The sequence below is a fragment of the Rana temporaria genome, chromosome 2 (genome assembly GCF_905171775.1).
Source record: "Rana temporaria chromosome 2, aRanTem1.1, whole genome shotgun sequence".
Classification (NCBI taxonomy): Eukaryota; Metazoa; Chordata; class Amphibia; order Anura; family Ranidae; genus Rana; species Rana temporaria.
In genome coordinates this window covers 84,362,000-84,378,227 of record NC_053490.1, presented here as the reverse complement: position 1 = coordinate 84,378,227, position 16,228 = coordinate 84,362,000, and the positions used below count along the sequence as shown (strand labels likewise).

The 16,228-nt window shown below is 43.1% G+C and overlaps 1 pseudogene; it reads left to right on the top strand.

The window, feature by feature from the left end:
• Nucleotides 1-9,145: 9,145 nt before the first annotated feature.
• On the top strand, nt 9,146-10,155 carry LOC120928215 (annotated as a pseudogene).
• Nucleotides 10,156-16,228: the final 6,073 nt, after the last annotated feature.

Genomic DNA, 16,228 nt, shown 5'->3' with positions numbered 1-16,228 from the left:
TTCACTGTGACATCTTCACTTTGAGTGCAAGAAGCGTTTGCCACAACACTACCAATGGTAGCTTGACACACCATCACACAAGACCACCCATTTGCCAAGAATTAGGGGGAAATATTTGCAAAAGGCCCCAGCAATATACCCGGGTGAGGGGGGGGGGCTAACCCTACACTGGCTGCACCTGGGCTTTAAAGATTGTTACTGGGAGTGTGTCTTAAAGTAAAATCTGTACTACATTGCTTTCAGCAAGCTTTTAATAAAGTGTAAATCCATTTTTATAGGCTATTTGGGAAGTCCATGATGGAAATTCAAAAATGTACAGCTGTCACTGTAGCATGAGTTGAGGGAAAATACTCTTTCAGTGGGTACACCTCCAGTGACAACTGTTTACAATGGCATATCCTCTCACTGTTGGGAAATTTCCACTCATTGTCTATTGAGTCACCAGGACAGGAAGCAAAGGGAAATCTCCCAAATGGGACACAGAGAAAAAAAACTGATGTAGGCTCTAATTATTCCATTCTCTTGCTCATTCCCTCTTGTTCACTTTGCAAGGATCTTCCACAGAGCTTTGTGAATAAGGTGCAATTGCACTTTGCAAAAAATACCCAATTAAAGCCATGGGATTTTGTTTTTTTTTTTAATGCATTTTTGCTTGCAAACTATTGGATGATAGAAGTCAGCAGAACTTCACCTCCTTCACTAAGCTCTGGGGAAGATTGTCTTGAAAAGTGCAACATCCCTTGCAAAATGAACAGTCGATTTGCCTTTGTAATTCAATTCCATAATCTTGTGATAAATAGTGAAAAAGGGACAAAGACCAAGATGGCATTTAAAAGAACACAACTACAAAGGAACTTGTTTGAAAAACTTTTCAGTATGTCTCCAAACAGACAACAGCAGAATACAAAGAAACCTAACATAATCTGTGACCTTCAACAGCTAAAGTGAACACAAGACTACTGTATAGTAGTTCTGTCACACAGCTTGTTCATCTCAGGCCTGTATGTGTGCCATGTGTTTGATGTATGGGCATGTGAAGAGGCATGCGCTTGCCTGGATACCTTTTACAGAGGACCTGGCAGATGATAGCTAGGGGGAATTGGCAGCTTAAACTGCACAGAGCAGAAGGGAGGACAAGAGGGGATCAGACAAAAAAAAAGTGAAATCTGGAACTTTGCTAATGTGCCACGGGTGTCATTGTGACCTGCCAAATGCCACTGAGGACAACAGGAGAAAGCATGTGTGAGCCAAAGAAAAACCATTATGATTCATGTTACAGAAATAGCGCTGCTGCTGTGCTCTTCAAACCACCATTTTTTTGGTGTGTATTCTTTGAATTGTGTACATGCTACACTACTGTACGACTTTATGCATTATAAATTTCAACTGTGCAAAATTTGCCTATCAATTTTTCAAGACAGTAGCAGTTTTTAAATATGTGTCTCTTATATCAAATGTAACAGGCCTAAGTAAAGGGGTTGTAAAGGTTTGTTTTTTTATTTTCTAAATAGGTTCCTTTAAGCTAGTGCATTGTTTGTTCACTTACCTTTTCCTTCGATTTCCCTTCTAAATGTTTTTTTTCTTTGTCTGAACTTCTCACTTCCTATTCCTCCTCAGTAAGCTGTTCTGGCTGACTAACCCCAAGCCAGAACGGCTTGGATGATGGGGGCAAGCTTACTGAGGAGTAACAGGAAATGAGAAATTCAGACAAGGAAAAAACACATTTAGAAGGGAAATTGAAGGAAAAGGTAGGTGAACCAAAAATGCACTAGCTTAAAGGAACCTATTTAGAAAATAAAAGACGAACCTTTACAATCCCTTTAATTAAGTTTCCTAGTAGGCTTTTACTGCCTGAAGGGTTCAAAAGAATCCAGTTGTAGAAGTATAGAAGCTGCTGTTCTGACCTTTGCGTTCTAAAAAAAATGATAGCTATCTTCAATATTTAATAACTAAATATATATATATATGTGTATATATACCGTGTATATACATATGTATACATATGCATTTTTGGTTATAACATGACAAAATGTGGAAAATTTCAAGGAGTGTGAATACTTTTTCAAGGCACTGTGGGCCAGATTCACGAGTATCTACGACGGCGTAACATATCCCCTTTACGTTACGCCGCCGCAAGTTTTTGGTGTAAGTGCTTGATTCACAAAGCACTTGCATGTAAACTTGCGGCGGCGTAGCGTAAAGCCGTCCGGCGCAAGCCCGCCTAATTCAAATGGGGTGTGTACCATTTAAATTAGGCGCGTTCCCGCGCCGAACGTTCTGCGCATGCTCCGTTAAAAAATTTCCCGCCGTGCTTTGCGAGAAATTACGGCGCCCCGACGTGTTTTTTGAACGGCGATGTGCGTAACGTACTTTCGTACTCCAGGACGTCTTATGCAAAAAAAAAAGAAAATTTAAATTCGACGCGGGAACGACGGCCATACTTTAACATGGATGGTGTAATTTTACACCATCTAAATAGCACTCTTAACTTTACGATGGGAAAAACCGACTAGCGACGACACCTTTGGGATGAATTAGAGCAAAGACTGTGAGCCAGACCGATTCATCCAACATCAGGGCCTGACCCCACAAATGCGCTTTTGGAAGAATGTTCAAACATTCCCATCAACACGCTCCCATTAACCTTATGGACAGCCTTCCCAGAAGAGTTGAAGCTGTTATAGCTGCCTGCAAAGGGTGGGCCGACTCAATAGTGAACCCCATTGACTAAGATTGGGAGGCCATTAAAGTTCATGTGCGTATAAAGGCAGGCATCCCAATACTTTTGGCGATATAGTGTAAATATACAGTATCTCACAAAAGTGAGTACACCCCTCATATTTTTGTAAATATTTTATATCTCTTTTTATGTGACAACACTGAAGAAATTACACTTTGCTACAATGTAAAGTAGTGAGTGTACAGCTTGTATAACAGTGTAAATTTGCTGTCCCCTCAAAATAACTCAACACACATAAATGTCTAATCCGCTGGCAACAAAAGTGAGTACACCCCTAAGTAAAAATTTACAAATTGAGCCTAAAGTGTCAATATTTTGTGTGGCCACCATTATTTTCCAGCACTTCCTTAACCCTCTTGCGCATGGAGTTCACTAGAGCTTCACAGGTTGCCACTCAAGTCCTCTTCCACTCCTCCATGACGACATCACAGAGCTGGTGGATGTTGGAGACCTTGCGCTCCTCCACCTTCCAATTGAGGATGCCCGACAGATGCTCAATAGGGTTTAGGTCTGGAGACATGCTTGGTCAGTCCATCACCTTTACCCTCAGCTTCTTTAGCAAGGCAGTGCTCGTCTTGGAGGTGTGTTTGGGGTCGTTATCATGTTGGAATCCTGCCCTGCGGCCCAGTCTCCGAAGGGAGGGGATCATGCTCTGCTTCAGTATGTCACAGAACATGTTGGCATTCATGGTTCCCTCCAAATATATATATATACAGAGCTTTTTCTCCCAAAAAATAGGTGCAGGAACTCAACCACGACCCCATTCAAATTTCACAAACAGTAGAAGGGTCTTAAAGGGGCATTAAATACCAGGATTGCACTACATACAGAGTGTAGAGTTCAGGGGGTTACACACAGAGTGCAGAGCTGTCACTTGTAAACACAGAAACCAGACTTCTGTGTTTACAAGTGATTGTGGTGAGCAGGCACCAAAGGGTCTGAGCCAGAGGTGGTGGAACTGAGTTCCCCCCAGTTCCCCCTGAAAAAAAAGCCCTGTATATATATATATATATATATATATATATATATATATATATATATATATATATATATAGGGATATATATATTTATTTACTTTTTTACTTATTCATTCACCTTAACTGAGTTGACTACAGTAGCTTGAGGTCTGACTATTTTCTTTTTTCTTAGTGCACTTTGTACATTTTAATTACTCTTCAAACACTTGTAGCGGTACCCCTGCTGCTGAAAATTGTGGTTTGTCTGTCACCCTGCCCAGCCCTGCATTCACTCACAGGCACTTTGAGACCTAAAGCAGTCAGTGAACTTTGTGTTTTTGTTTTATTGAGGGGTATAACTTGGATGGGGATGGGAGCTATGGGATGCCCATCACGGATCAATATAACCAGCAATTGGTTTTGAGACAACTATGTACACTCCCTGTACATACTCCTTCAGCTCCATCCTTCACGATTTGCTTGAAGTTGATTACTCCTCACTCCACCAGCACATCACTTGCTGTTGACTGTTACTTATCGTCTTCTGTAGCACATCACTTGGATCCCCAGGAACAGCTAGCACTATTTGTTGGTTAGGCCTGACACTGACTCAGCCAGGCCTCAGCAAATGCCTTTTGCAGGCTGGGACCACGGACGCCAATGGTGTAGCAGAAAAGTCCTCATGCTAGCTGTCCTACTATGGCTACTGATCCCAGTTAACCCTCTTCAGGCCCTGACAGCCCTCCTGGCTGCAGATGCCCCGTTCCACTGCCCCTTACACTACAGTCCACACTTCTGGTTCTGCACCCATCCAGGACTGCAAACTCCCAGTCCTCTCCGGCGTGCCTTCCCTAGTCCTCCTGACTGTGCCTCACTCACCAGCCCTCCTGGCTGTGACCAGTTGTCCTTCCTCAAGTCTCTTAGCAGTGCTCTCTCCCGGTGTCCTCTCCTTGCTCTCTCTTGTGCTTCTGGTCCAGGACCTCTTCATGTGTTCCTGAAATTTGTCCCGACTGCACCTGAGCCCAGGCCCAAGGCCATCCCCCCAGACTGGGGAGCTCTACCAAAGACCCTAACAGCCTCCGCACACTCTCACGCTAGCTTTTCCACCCAACAACTCCTCTCCAGCTGGGATGATCCTTGGTATTTAAGGAGGCCTGCCCCCTGCCAATCCAGATTGGGGATTGGTCAGGGCTCCTCAAACTTCCCAGATGGCTCCACCTCCCCTCCCAACTCTCTCTCCAGAAAGCACTAGAAAGCTCGGGAAAGAAATGGGAGGTCCTGATGACACCACATGTGAGTCACCCAGCCCTACCCTGAGCCATTCCCAGCCCAGAATGAAATCAAACAGGCCTAACATCCAGCCAGGCCTTCTTAAATGTACCTATCCTCTCTAGCATGCTACTAGAGGGTTCTACACACTATTAATGGATAAGCCTAATATCTTTACATGTATGAGTGTTTGAAATCTGTAAACAGCATTGCAGCATTTGCCTTCACACATAAAATAATGGCAGTTAATTTGGTAGTTGTCAAGCTAGCCATCATATATCTTACAATGGCATCCTAAGGGTCCATTTATTATTTTCTTTTATTTTCCCAAGAAAGCTTCATTGTTTTCCAGGTCTCTAAAATTATGAATTAACCAACACCGGATGATGCACTCAGTTTGGCTCAACACAGTATAAAGAGAATGTTTGTATTTCATACCTTACATGGGGCACGAAGGAGCCCTTATTTTGATGAAGATGTTATCTGTATTTACACTGCAATATAAAATGTCAGACCAAGTAAAATGATTGTTTGCTAGACACAATAATTAAACATTTCTGAAATCACAAAACCCAAATAAAGCAGTGTTTCCTTAATCTGACCTTCAGCAGCAGTAGACATTATACAATATATCACATTCACAGCCTAAAACAGATTTAAGATTAATCCAAACCAATGTTCCCTCTACAAAGGGAGAGAAAGGAACGAAAACACATACAATATGCTCACTTCAATTAAAAGTACTGGAAAGTCTCCAGCACTTGTAAATTAGTCAAGGATATAAATAATCTTTCAGACACAGGCACTTTTTCTGGCCAAAAGGATTGCAAACGGTTTATCTGCTGGAGCATTAAGCTGGCTGCCTAACAAATTATGTCCTATGCAGAGTAAAAACATGTAGTGTAATGAACCAGTTAATCTAAAAATGAGTGGAATAATTATTTTATGATATCTTGTTTATATTTCCTAAATTATTTTTAACTACTACACAGCAGATCTGTCTGTTACTACAGACTACTTAAAATGTGCCTGTGCTTAAAATGTATGCAGGGCTCCACACAGACACTATGGAGTATTCCTACAGAATATTGTACAGTGTTATGTATTACTGTGTTATACTGCTCTCCCTCCAGTAGGGGGAAGCATTGTAGATATGTTAACTTTGTTTATTGTTCTTGTAGATCTATGTAACTTTAGGATCTATGGTTCCGGTACGCTGTGTTGGCTATAAGTAAAAGAAGTCCTGTCGAATGTCTGTCCGCATCGATGGTTCAAATACATTTTAAAATATACAAAACTGGCGACAAAGATGGGATTCCAGTGAATGGACACTGCAGAAACACACAAAATCAGTGTGAAGAAACAGAACTTGTGTTTTAGAGACACATATCCATCCTCATGGCACTCTTATGCTGACAGGTTAGATTTGTTCTGGAAGCTAATAAGGTGGCCAATGCTGTGCAGAAAAGAGCTCTGTTACTGAGTGTTATTGGATCTAAGATTTTTTATATTGTCTGCTCACTGATATCTCCTACTAAACCAAAAGACTACCCATATAAAGAAATACTGACACTGTTAAAACATCTTTTTTCACCCACTGCATTTGAAACAGTGAGACATTTCTATTTCAACAGACAAAACCAACAACCAGGCAAGAGCATTGCAGCATGTATTGCAGAACTGCGCAAGCTATCCAAAAATTAAAATTTTGTTGGCAGTTTAGAATCCTTGCTAAGGGACAGGCTAGTGTATGGAGTACAAGATGAAGCACTGCAGAGGAGACTTCCTACCAAACAGAACTTAACTTTTATAACTGCACAAGAGGAAGCACTTGCATATTAGGCTGCATACCTTTGTTCAAAAGAAATTCAATCCTCTTCCAGCAAAGATAATTCATCAGATATAAATCACGTGGCAGAGGTAAATGTTGGATCAAAGGACTTTCCACCACACACTGATATAACAGTTTTATTTACAAGGAAGTGTTACAGCTGCGGCGGGAAAAACAGGTGTAATACATGTCTTTTTAGAAATGCAGTTTGTCACACGTTCAAATGTAGAGGTCACAAATGTGAATACGATATCAACGGCAGCACACTCCATTATTGCGCCAATTGTTGTTCCGAATAATGAAACTCCTACAGGTGTTTTATACAAATGACTATGTGTGTCTAAAGTGGAAAACCCTTCATCAGGACTGAACAGTTACACCGAGATTGTGTTACAAGATGTTCCATGCGAAATGGAAGTGTATTCAGGGTGTGCATATTCCTTGATTTCAGAAGAAACGTTTACCTCATTATGGCCTCACAATGCTCCTTCAATTGCACCCTGTGATATCCAGTTGGTAGACTACAACAAACTAGTAGTGGAAGGTAAGGGTGCTTGCTTTGCAGCAGTGGTATATGGAAATTTTAGAGGATCTTTACGCTTAATAATTACTAAGGGATAAAGAGCAAGTTGGTTGGGTAGGAAGTGGTTTGAACCCCTTGGAATTTCATTATCGGGAGTTCATAATGTATTTCCAGTTACTCGACAGAGTGTAATAGAGGACTTTAGTATGGTTTTTGAAGAAGGCTTTGGCATGTATAAAGGCTATCCTGTTTCTTTCAAATTAGACCCTACAGTAACCCCAATTCGCATTAAACAGCGCAAAGTTGCATTAGCGCTCAGACCAAAAATGTATGCTGAGATTACACATTTTGTGGAGCAAGGTATACTTGAACCTGTAACACACCCTAAGGGTCCTTTCACACTAGCGGACCGTTCGTCCGTTCATTACAAGTCCGTTTACGGACTTGTAATGAATCCCTATGGGAGCGCGTCCGTTAGCGGATGGAGCATCCGCTAACGTCCGCGTCCATCGGGATCCGCTTTTGCGAATGGAAGAAACCCTATTTTTCTTCCGTTCGGCGGAACGGATCGGATGCAGACGGACAGACGGTCCGTCTGCATCCGATCCCCCATAGAGGAGAGCAGAGCAGAGACATGGCAGTCTCTGCACTGTGTGCGGGGACCGCCCTATCCGCCGACAGCTCAGCGGGGATGACGGATGATCCCCGCTGAGCTTTGGCGGACACACGGAGCGGACACAGAAACGGTCCGCTCCGTGTGAAAGGACCCTAAGTGGTGTACACCAATAGTTCCAGTATTGAAGCCAAATGGTGACATTAGAGTTTGTGCTTACTATAAATGTACAATCAACAAAGCACTGCAGAAACATCCCTATTAAATTCCAGCTGTACATGAAATTATGACTATGTTAGCAAAAAGAAAGGTATTTGCCAAACTGGATATGGCACAAACTTACCAACAATTACCTGTGGATGACGACGCTGCGGATGCATAAACAATATTAACACACAAATGAGCTTTTCAAGAAAAACTTTTGCAGCTTGGAAATTCAACTGCTCTTGGCATATTCCAGAAATAATAGAGGACCACTTATCTGGACTTCCAGTTGTAGTACCTTATTCTGATGATGTTCTTATTGCAGTGGGTTGCATTCAACCACAACTTCTTTTGAAACATTTTCTTGATGCTGGTCTCAAACAAAAAAAGTGTGTTTTTGGGGTAAACAGCATGGATTTCCTTGTATACAGAATTGATGATCACTGAAAACTTCCAACTGATTGAAGGTTGAAGCTATCCATAAAGCTCCAGTCCCAACAAACAAGAGCTGCAAGCTTTCCTAGGGTTACTTAATTTTTACCATTCTTTTCTGCCCGGCAAAGGCACTGTTGCTGAACCCCTGCATCGTTTTCTAGATAAAAATGTTCCATGGAAGTGGACTGATGTTCATTCTACAACTTTCATTGCTAAAAAAAAGCTGTTATCTTTTGACAGTGTATTTGTACACTATGATTTAAAAAGAAACCCTCACTCTTACCTGCAATGCTTCTCCATATGGCATTGGAGCTGTCTTGAGTCCATGTTTTAAAAACTGGTGTTGAGGCTAGTATTGCATTTTATTCAAGGACCTTGTCTACGACAGATAGGAATTATGCTCAAATTGACAAGTAGGCTTTAGCTATTGTGTCCAGGGTAAAAAAAGTTTCATGATTATTTGTATGGGTGGAGGCTAACAATTGTAACAGACCATAAGCTTTTGCTGGGGTTGTTAACCAGAAGTACTCCCACTCCTTAAATGATTTACCCACAAATGCTTAGATGGTCACTCATGCTTTCTGCCTATGACTGTGATTTTGAATATCCTCCTGGCAAGAATATCACTCATGCTGATGGTTTGAGCCTATTGCCTTTCTCTTCTGCTGATTTCCTTGTCCCTCTTGTGATTGAGGTTCTCATGTTGGAATCCATTACAAACCCTCCGTTACATGCTAGAGACATTTCTGGTATGACTGCTAAAGATCCCTTGCTGGCCCGTGTGCTCAATTGGGTGTGGAGGGGATGACCCAAATCAAAGTTGAAGAAGTTCAAACCATTTTTAGTGCACCAACATGAGCTGTCTGCCTATAAAGGTTGCCTATTATGGGAAAACAGAGTGGTAATTCCGAAGCTCAAATACTGCATGCTATTCATGAAGTACATCCTGGAATAGTCTGCATGAAAGAGTTAGCCAGAAGTTATGTTTGGTGGCCCAAAATGGATAAAGTTATCGATAAGTGGGTAAAGAACTGTGTACATGTCAATCCACTCGTCATGCTCCACCTAAAGCCTCAGTCCATCCTTGGGAAGTGACTAGGTCACCTTGGTCATGGTTACATATAGATTTGTGGGGCCTTTTTAAGGACAGATTCTGTTTCAAAATTGCTGGAAGTTGTTTCAGTTACATCCCCCACCTCAGCCACTGTCATAGGAGTTTAAAGGAGGCTGTTTGCTACACCTGGGTTGCCAGATACAATTGTGTCTAATAATGGAATGCAATTTACCTCCCCAGAATTCAAAACCTTTATGGCAAGCAATCTTATTTGACATGCTACGATTGCACCATTTCACCCATCATCAAATGGTCAAGCTAAACATATGGTTCAGACCACCAAAAACTCATTGAAAAGAATTGTTCAAGGACATTGGAATCAGAGACTTGCAAATTTCCTTCTACAACATCATGTGACACCATACTCAAGCACTGGTTGTAGCCCAGCAGAGCTCCTAATGGAATGTCATCTGAAAACATGTTTCGATCGTTTACACCCTGATCTGACATCGGAGTTACAAGAAAAGTAAAAACTGCATTTTAAAAAGGATGTTAATGTTTTGGTGAGAGTGTTTGAGCTTGACAGTGCTGTCTATGTCTGAAACGATGCTGCTGGGACTCATTGGATACCGGCAAAGGTGACTGTGGCTACAGAACCTTTGTCATACAAAGTACAAATTACTGATGGTAGAATATTACGAAGACACATTGATCAGATCCGAGAAAGAAGTGGTGAAATTGTACCTGCTGCTGGTTCTAGTGGTACTGGGATTCCAGTGATTCCAGATCATGGTGAATCATTGGTTGATACAGGTGCTATTCCTCCAGGAAATAAAGTTGCAGAGCCAGTTTCTCTCAGTCCCTCTGACACAGCACAAGAAGAATTGCACCCAACTGAGGGTCCCAGGAAACTTTTTTCAAACAGTGGTCCTTAGGTGTCCAAAGAGAAATATTCACTCCCCCAGTTATCTCAAAGACTTTGAGGTCTAGGTGGAAGGAGTCTTGTGTATTAGTGTGTTATACTTCTCTCCATCCAGTAGGGGAAAGCATTGTAAATATGTTCACTTATTTATGGTTTTTGTATCTTGTAGAGCTATGTATCTTTAGAATCTGTGGTTCCGGTATGCTGTGTTGGATACAAGTAAGGCCCCATACACACCATAGAATCTATCCGCAGATAAATCCCATCAAATGGGTTTCTGCGGATAGATCCTATGGTGTGTACACTCCGTCGGATATCTATCCGCAGATAAATCTCCCCTGGAATGGATTTCCAGCAGATAAATATTTGTCGACATGCACAGAATATCTATCTGCTGGAATCCATTCCAACGGATGGATCCGCTCGTCTGTACAGACTTACCGGATCCATCCGTCCAAAGGGATTCCCCGCACGCGCCGTAATGAATAGACGCATGCGTGGAATTCCTTATATGACAGTGTCGCGCCCGTCGCCGCGTCATAATAGCGGCGACGGCGCGACACGTCATCGGCAGAGGATTTCAGCGCGGATTTCAATGCGATGGTGTGTACACGCCATCGCATTGAAATCCTCTGAAATCTTAGAGAGGATTTATCCGCGGATACGGTCCGCTGAACCGTATCTGCGGATAAATTCTATCGTGTGTATGGGGCCTCAAAGAAGTTCTGTTGAATGTCTGTGCGTGTTAATGATTTAAATACATTTTAAAATATACAAAATACAGCAACCTGGATTTGATGGCAAAACATTTTTTATCATTAACGTAAAGTGTATCTCTAGCTAAAGGATTTTATTTTAGCTTTGGCTAGAGTAGGGAAACGAAAGAATCCCTTTTTTTCTGTATCCCATTGGAAAGATTTCCCTTTGCTTCCTGTTCTAAAGACACAACAGAAATTGAGATAAAAGTTCTCTAAAGTGAGGGGTAAAATTCCCACTGGAACAGGTGACCCCATTGAAAGGTTTCTTCTTATCTTCTGTTCCATTGTCTATTGTGTATTGTCCCCCAATACTTCATATCCCACTAACAATTGTCACCTGGACAAATAGAAAAGTCAGCTACTCAGGCTGGGCCATGTGTGTGCAGAAAAAAGCTGTCATGTACTGTATGTGACAGCTTTCCACATAGGGCTGCATCCCAGCCCCATCTAACTGTCAGCTGGGACAACAAAAGAGCTGGATACCACTGATGTCCTTACCTAAATATGAGCAATGCTCATATTTGGGAAATTACTTGTCACTGTGTGGGTGGAGCTTGATGGGGAACTGAAAGACTAGTTCCCCATCAGGTCCGCTTTACTTTTAAGTGACAGCGAGCAGCAGTGGGTGGATTTAAAAGCTGCTATTAGACTAAATAGTGACTATGGATCCACCCACTTCCAAAAGTGGAGCAGACCTGATGGGGAACTGGTCTCTCGGTTCCACTGCAGGCTCCACCCACCCCTAGCATAAAACTCCTCAGTCAAGTGCAGTGGCCAGAGAGGGAAGGCGGAAGAGTGAGGGAGAAGGAGTGTTCAGTGTGGACACTCTTTCCCCAGTGCAGCCACAGACAAATTCATGCATCCGTCTGTAGCTGGTACATGAATTGTGCACAAGCACCGACCTTTTCGGTTCTGTGTCCCAATGGAATTCTAAAGGGTGTCTACAACACTCTCTATCAATTCTCCCCAGGGGAGGGCTGGCAGGGGGGGCAGGGTGGAAATATCCCCCCGGGCTGGTGACACTATGCACAGCCACCGACCGCCACTACCAAATGCTGTTTTTGCAGAGCAGGAATATGCCTGCTGGAGCTCTGTTAACACAGGTTACGGCCGCTGCTCACCTCCCACTGTGCAGCCGTCAGCTCCGAGGTAGATGGCTGCAGAGCTGAGCGATGTCTCGTCTCACACATAGTTCAGCCTCAGCGCACACCAGCGCTGACATCCCCTTCCCTCTCTGCACAGACACGAAGAGAGATAGATTTCACCTGCTCCTCCTTCTGAGTCTGCCCTGCCCACACTCCCCGGGCATGTGTGGGCACTGGACAGGAAGTTTGAACCCAAAAAAGCATCAGACAGCCTGCCTGCGCCTCAGCTTCCATCCTGGTAAGCTCACCCTCTCTAGTCTCTCCTGCCTCCCAGTGTATAAAAAGGGGTGCTCCGTGGACTTTGTTAAAGGGGAGGGGGGCAGGCTTTGGTGAGCAGAGACCCTCTTTACACAATAGTCCACAGCATGCACCCTTAAATCAAGTTTCCCAGAACACCCCTTACATCAGATCTGATGTAGAGAGAAGATAGTCACCGCTCCAATTAGGTATGTGGATGAATCCGTATCCTCTCAGAGAAACCCAGGTGCCGGCAATGCACAAAGCAAATGTAGAAAGAAATGTTTGGACAGCCGCACTCTGGAAAAACCTTCTTGGTTGCCTTTTATTGATAAAAGTTTTCAAACACCACACAGCAAAGACAGGGGCATACAGCTGACGTTTCGCACTACAATCAGTGCTTACTCATAGCTTCATAGCTATGAGTAAGCACTGATTGTAGTGCGAAATGTCAGCTGTATGCCCCTGTCTTTGCTGTGATGTTTGAAAACTTTTATCAATAAAAGGCAACCAAGAAGGTTTTTCCAGAGTGCGGCTGTCCAAACATTTCTTTCTACTATCAAATCTGAGGGGAGGCTCTGTGCGGACTCTGGTGTAAGGGAGGCTCTGTGCGGACTCTGATGTAAGGGGGGCCTCTGTGCGGACTCTGATGTAAGGGGAGGCTCTGTGCGGACTCTGATGTGAGGGGGGCCTCTGTGCGGACTCTGATGTAAGGGGGGCCTCTGTTGCCGACTCTGATGTAAGGGGGGCCTCTGTGCGGACTCTGATGTAAGGGGGGCCTCTGTGCGGACACTGATGTAAGGGGGGCCTCTGTGCGGACTCTGATTTAAGGGGGGCCTCTGTGCGGACTCTTATGATCATGAAAAATCTTAGACTGTTTTCCTCGATCCATCACTTTTCCACGCTCTATGGGCCACTTGACTGTACTTGCCCCCCAGGCCTAAGGCTGCCAGCCCTCCCCTGATTCTCCCGACAGTCTCATAGAAAACAGTACTACAGTATCAGCTTAGGGTTAAACTGCTCCTAACTTTAGGAGGTCACCACCCAACCACCCCTTATTTTTCAGCCATGTCAACCCATTATAATCTATACCGTTACATCCTAAATGACCAAAAACAGGGATAACTAAGCAGCACATCAAGCTCACTGCAATGAAAATGGGTCATGGTTTAATGAAAATGGGCATGACCTAAATAGTTATGGCTTAATTGACATGGCTAAATTCTAATAAGCATTAAAAAACAGGAACAGTCTGGGGAAAAAACTCTATTTAAAGTGAAACTAAACAATATCCCTATTCTCTAAAAATAAATCTATACACATCCACTACCTAATGGCCCTATAATTTATTTTTCCTGAAATCATTATTTTGCTGTATTTTTTTCTGCCTCCTTGTAACATCCTTTATGAGCTTCTTTATATCTAATTTTCTCCTCATACTTCTGTTTGGTTTGAACAAGCAGTGCACATTAGTTTTGGTCATGTGCACTGTTGTATGCACACTCCAAATCCACTGTAAATCCAATGGTCCTTAGTCCATCTTGGGAGTGAGCAAGAGAGGGTGACTAAGTTCCTACATAATGTGGGACCAAGTGGGACCTAAAGTGGAACTTCCACTCATCTGATTCCTCCCCCCCTTCGGTGCCTGTCTTTGGCCAATAGAAGAGAGGAGCGGGGCCTCTCACATGTGCAGTAGGGTTCCTGGCATTAAGCCAAAAGGCTACACTTTCGGGTTTCCTTACCCACAATGGCGGCGCAGGCACCCGACAGCTGATGGAAACATGAGCTGCGGTCCCGACATCGAGGGACTCCAAGACAGGTAAGTGTCCTATTATTAAAAGCCAGCAGCTGCAGTATGTGTAGCTGCTGGCTTTTAAATATTTTTTTGGGGCTGGAACACCGCTTTAACCCCCCTCTAAGGCCGCGTACACACGGTCGGTCCATCCGATGAGAATGGTCCGAAGGACCGTTTTCATTGGTTAACCGGTGAAGCAGACTGATGGTCTGATGTGCCTACACACCATCAGTTAAAAAAACGATCGAGTGACGTAAAACACAACGACGTGCAGAGAAAAATTAAGTCCAATGCTTCCAAGCATGCTTCCAAGCATGCGTCGACTTGATTCTGAGCATGCGTGGGAGGAAATTATGGCTCCCATAGAAAGAAGAATACAGGTGGGTTTGCTGCTCTTTTACGCAAGAAAGGTTATAGTGTTAAATTGGAAAAAAGTGGAAGCCCCCTCGATGGCGCAATGGAAAAACCTGTTAAATAATAATCTATCATTGTATAAAGAGACATACCACAATAGAGGAAATGGAGAAACGTATAAGAAAATATGGGCTAATTGGACAGAGAATATGACAACGGCTTCAGGGTAGGGGGACATGGAAGTGGGATGAAACTACACCAATGGAAGAAAGAGATAAGAAAGAGGCTAAATGGAAATAAGATGTGAAGTATGTAATGGAATGTTTGTAGTAATGTGTTTTTTATGAAAATGTGAAATGTATATTTGTATATGAGAAAGGAAGAAAAAAGAAAATTTAATAAAGAGATTAAAAAAAAAAACATTACTAAAAACTTTTTCTGTTAAAATAATAAACATGTTTTACTTACCTGTTTTGTGCAATGGTATTGCACATAGCAGCCCTGAACCTTCTCTTCTGGGTTTCCCCACCAGCACTGTCCCCTCTTCAGTGTCTGCCCCAAAAGCAAGAGCTCGCTATAGGGGCAGACATGTGGGCTCGCTCCTGAGATGCGCTCTGTGGCTTTGCCCAGCCCCCTGCTCCCTCCTCACTGGAATTGATTTTTCTGCACCTGTTTGACAGGGGCATGTCATTTCAATTTTCTTTAAAAAAATTAACAGCAGAGCCCGTTGCTGCGCCCAACTAGAGTAACTCTGAGGGGTTACAGTGTTCAGGCACCACCAACACCAAAGGCCCAATTTTCACCTGTTTGACAGGGGCATGCAATTTAAATTTTATTTTACAAATTTTTAACAGCAGGGCCCATTCCTGCACCCAACAAGAGTTCAGGCACCACTTGTTATGGGCAAACGGTTTGAGGAGAGCATAAGTTTGGCTTGAACTTTGCCCATTCAGATACACCCAAACTTTCTGGGCACTTGTAAGATGTTTGCCCGCTGAGTGTACAGTCAATAGGTTGTTAAGGCTTCCCCGCTGAGAGCTAAATTAAAGAAAAATTATTGTATAAAAAATAATGTAAATGTAAAAAATAGTGGGAAAAACGGCGTGGGGGGACCCTTTGGGTTTGGTATGGATTTTAACCACTTCTCTGCCGGCGCATTGTAAAATGACCCCAGCAGGAACACTACCTCCCTACTGCAGCCTATTAGAGTACCCGAGTACCTGTCTGCAGCCCGTGCCTCATAGAATATACGTTGGGGTGTTTTCTTTCCAAAATGGGGTAATTTTATGGGTAATTCCACTGTCCTGGTGCTCCAGGACCTTCAAAAGTACGATAGGTAGGAATGAAATTATATGTGTAATTTATGCTCCTAGAATGCCTGATGGTGCTCCC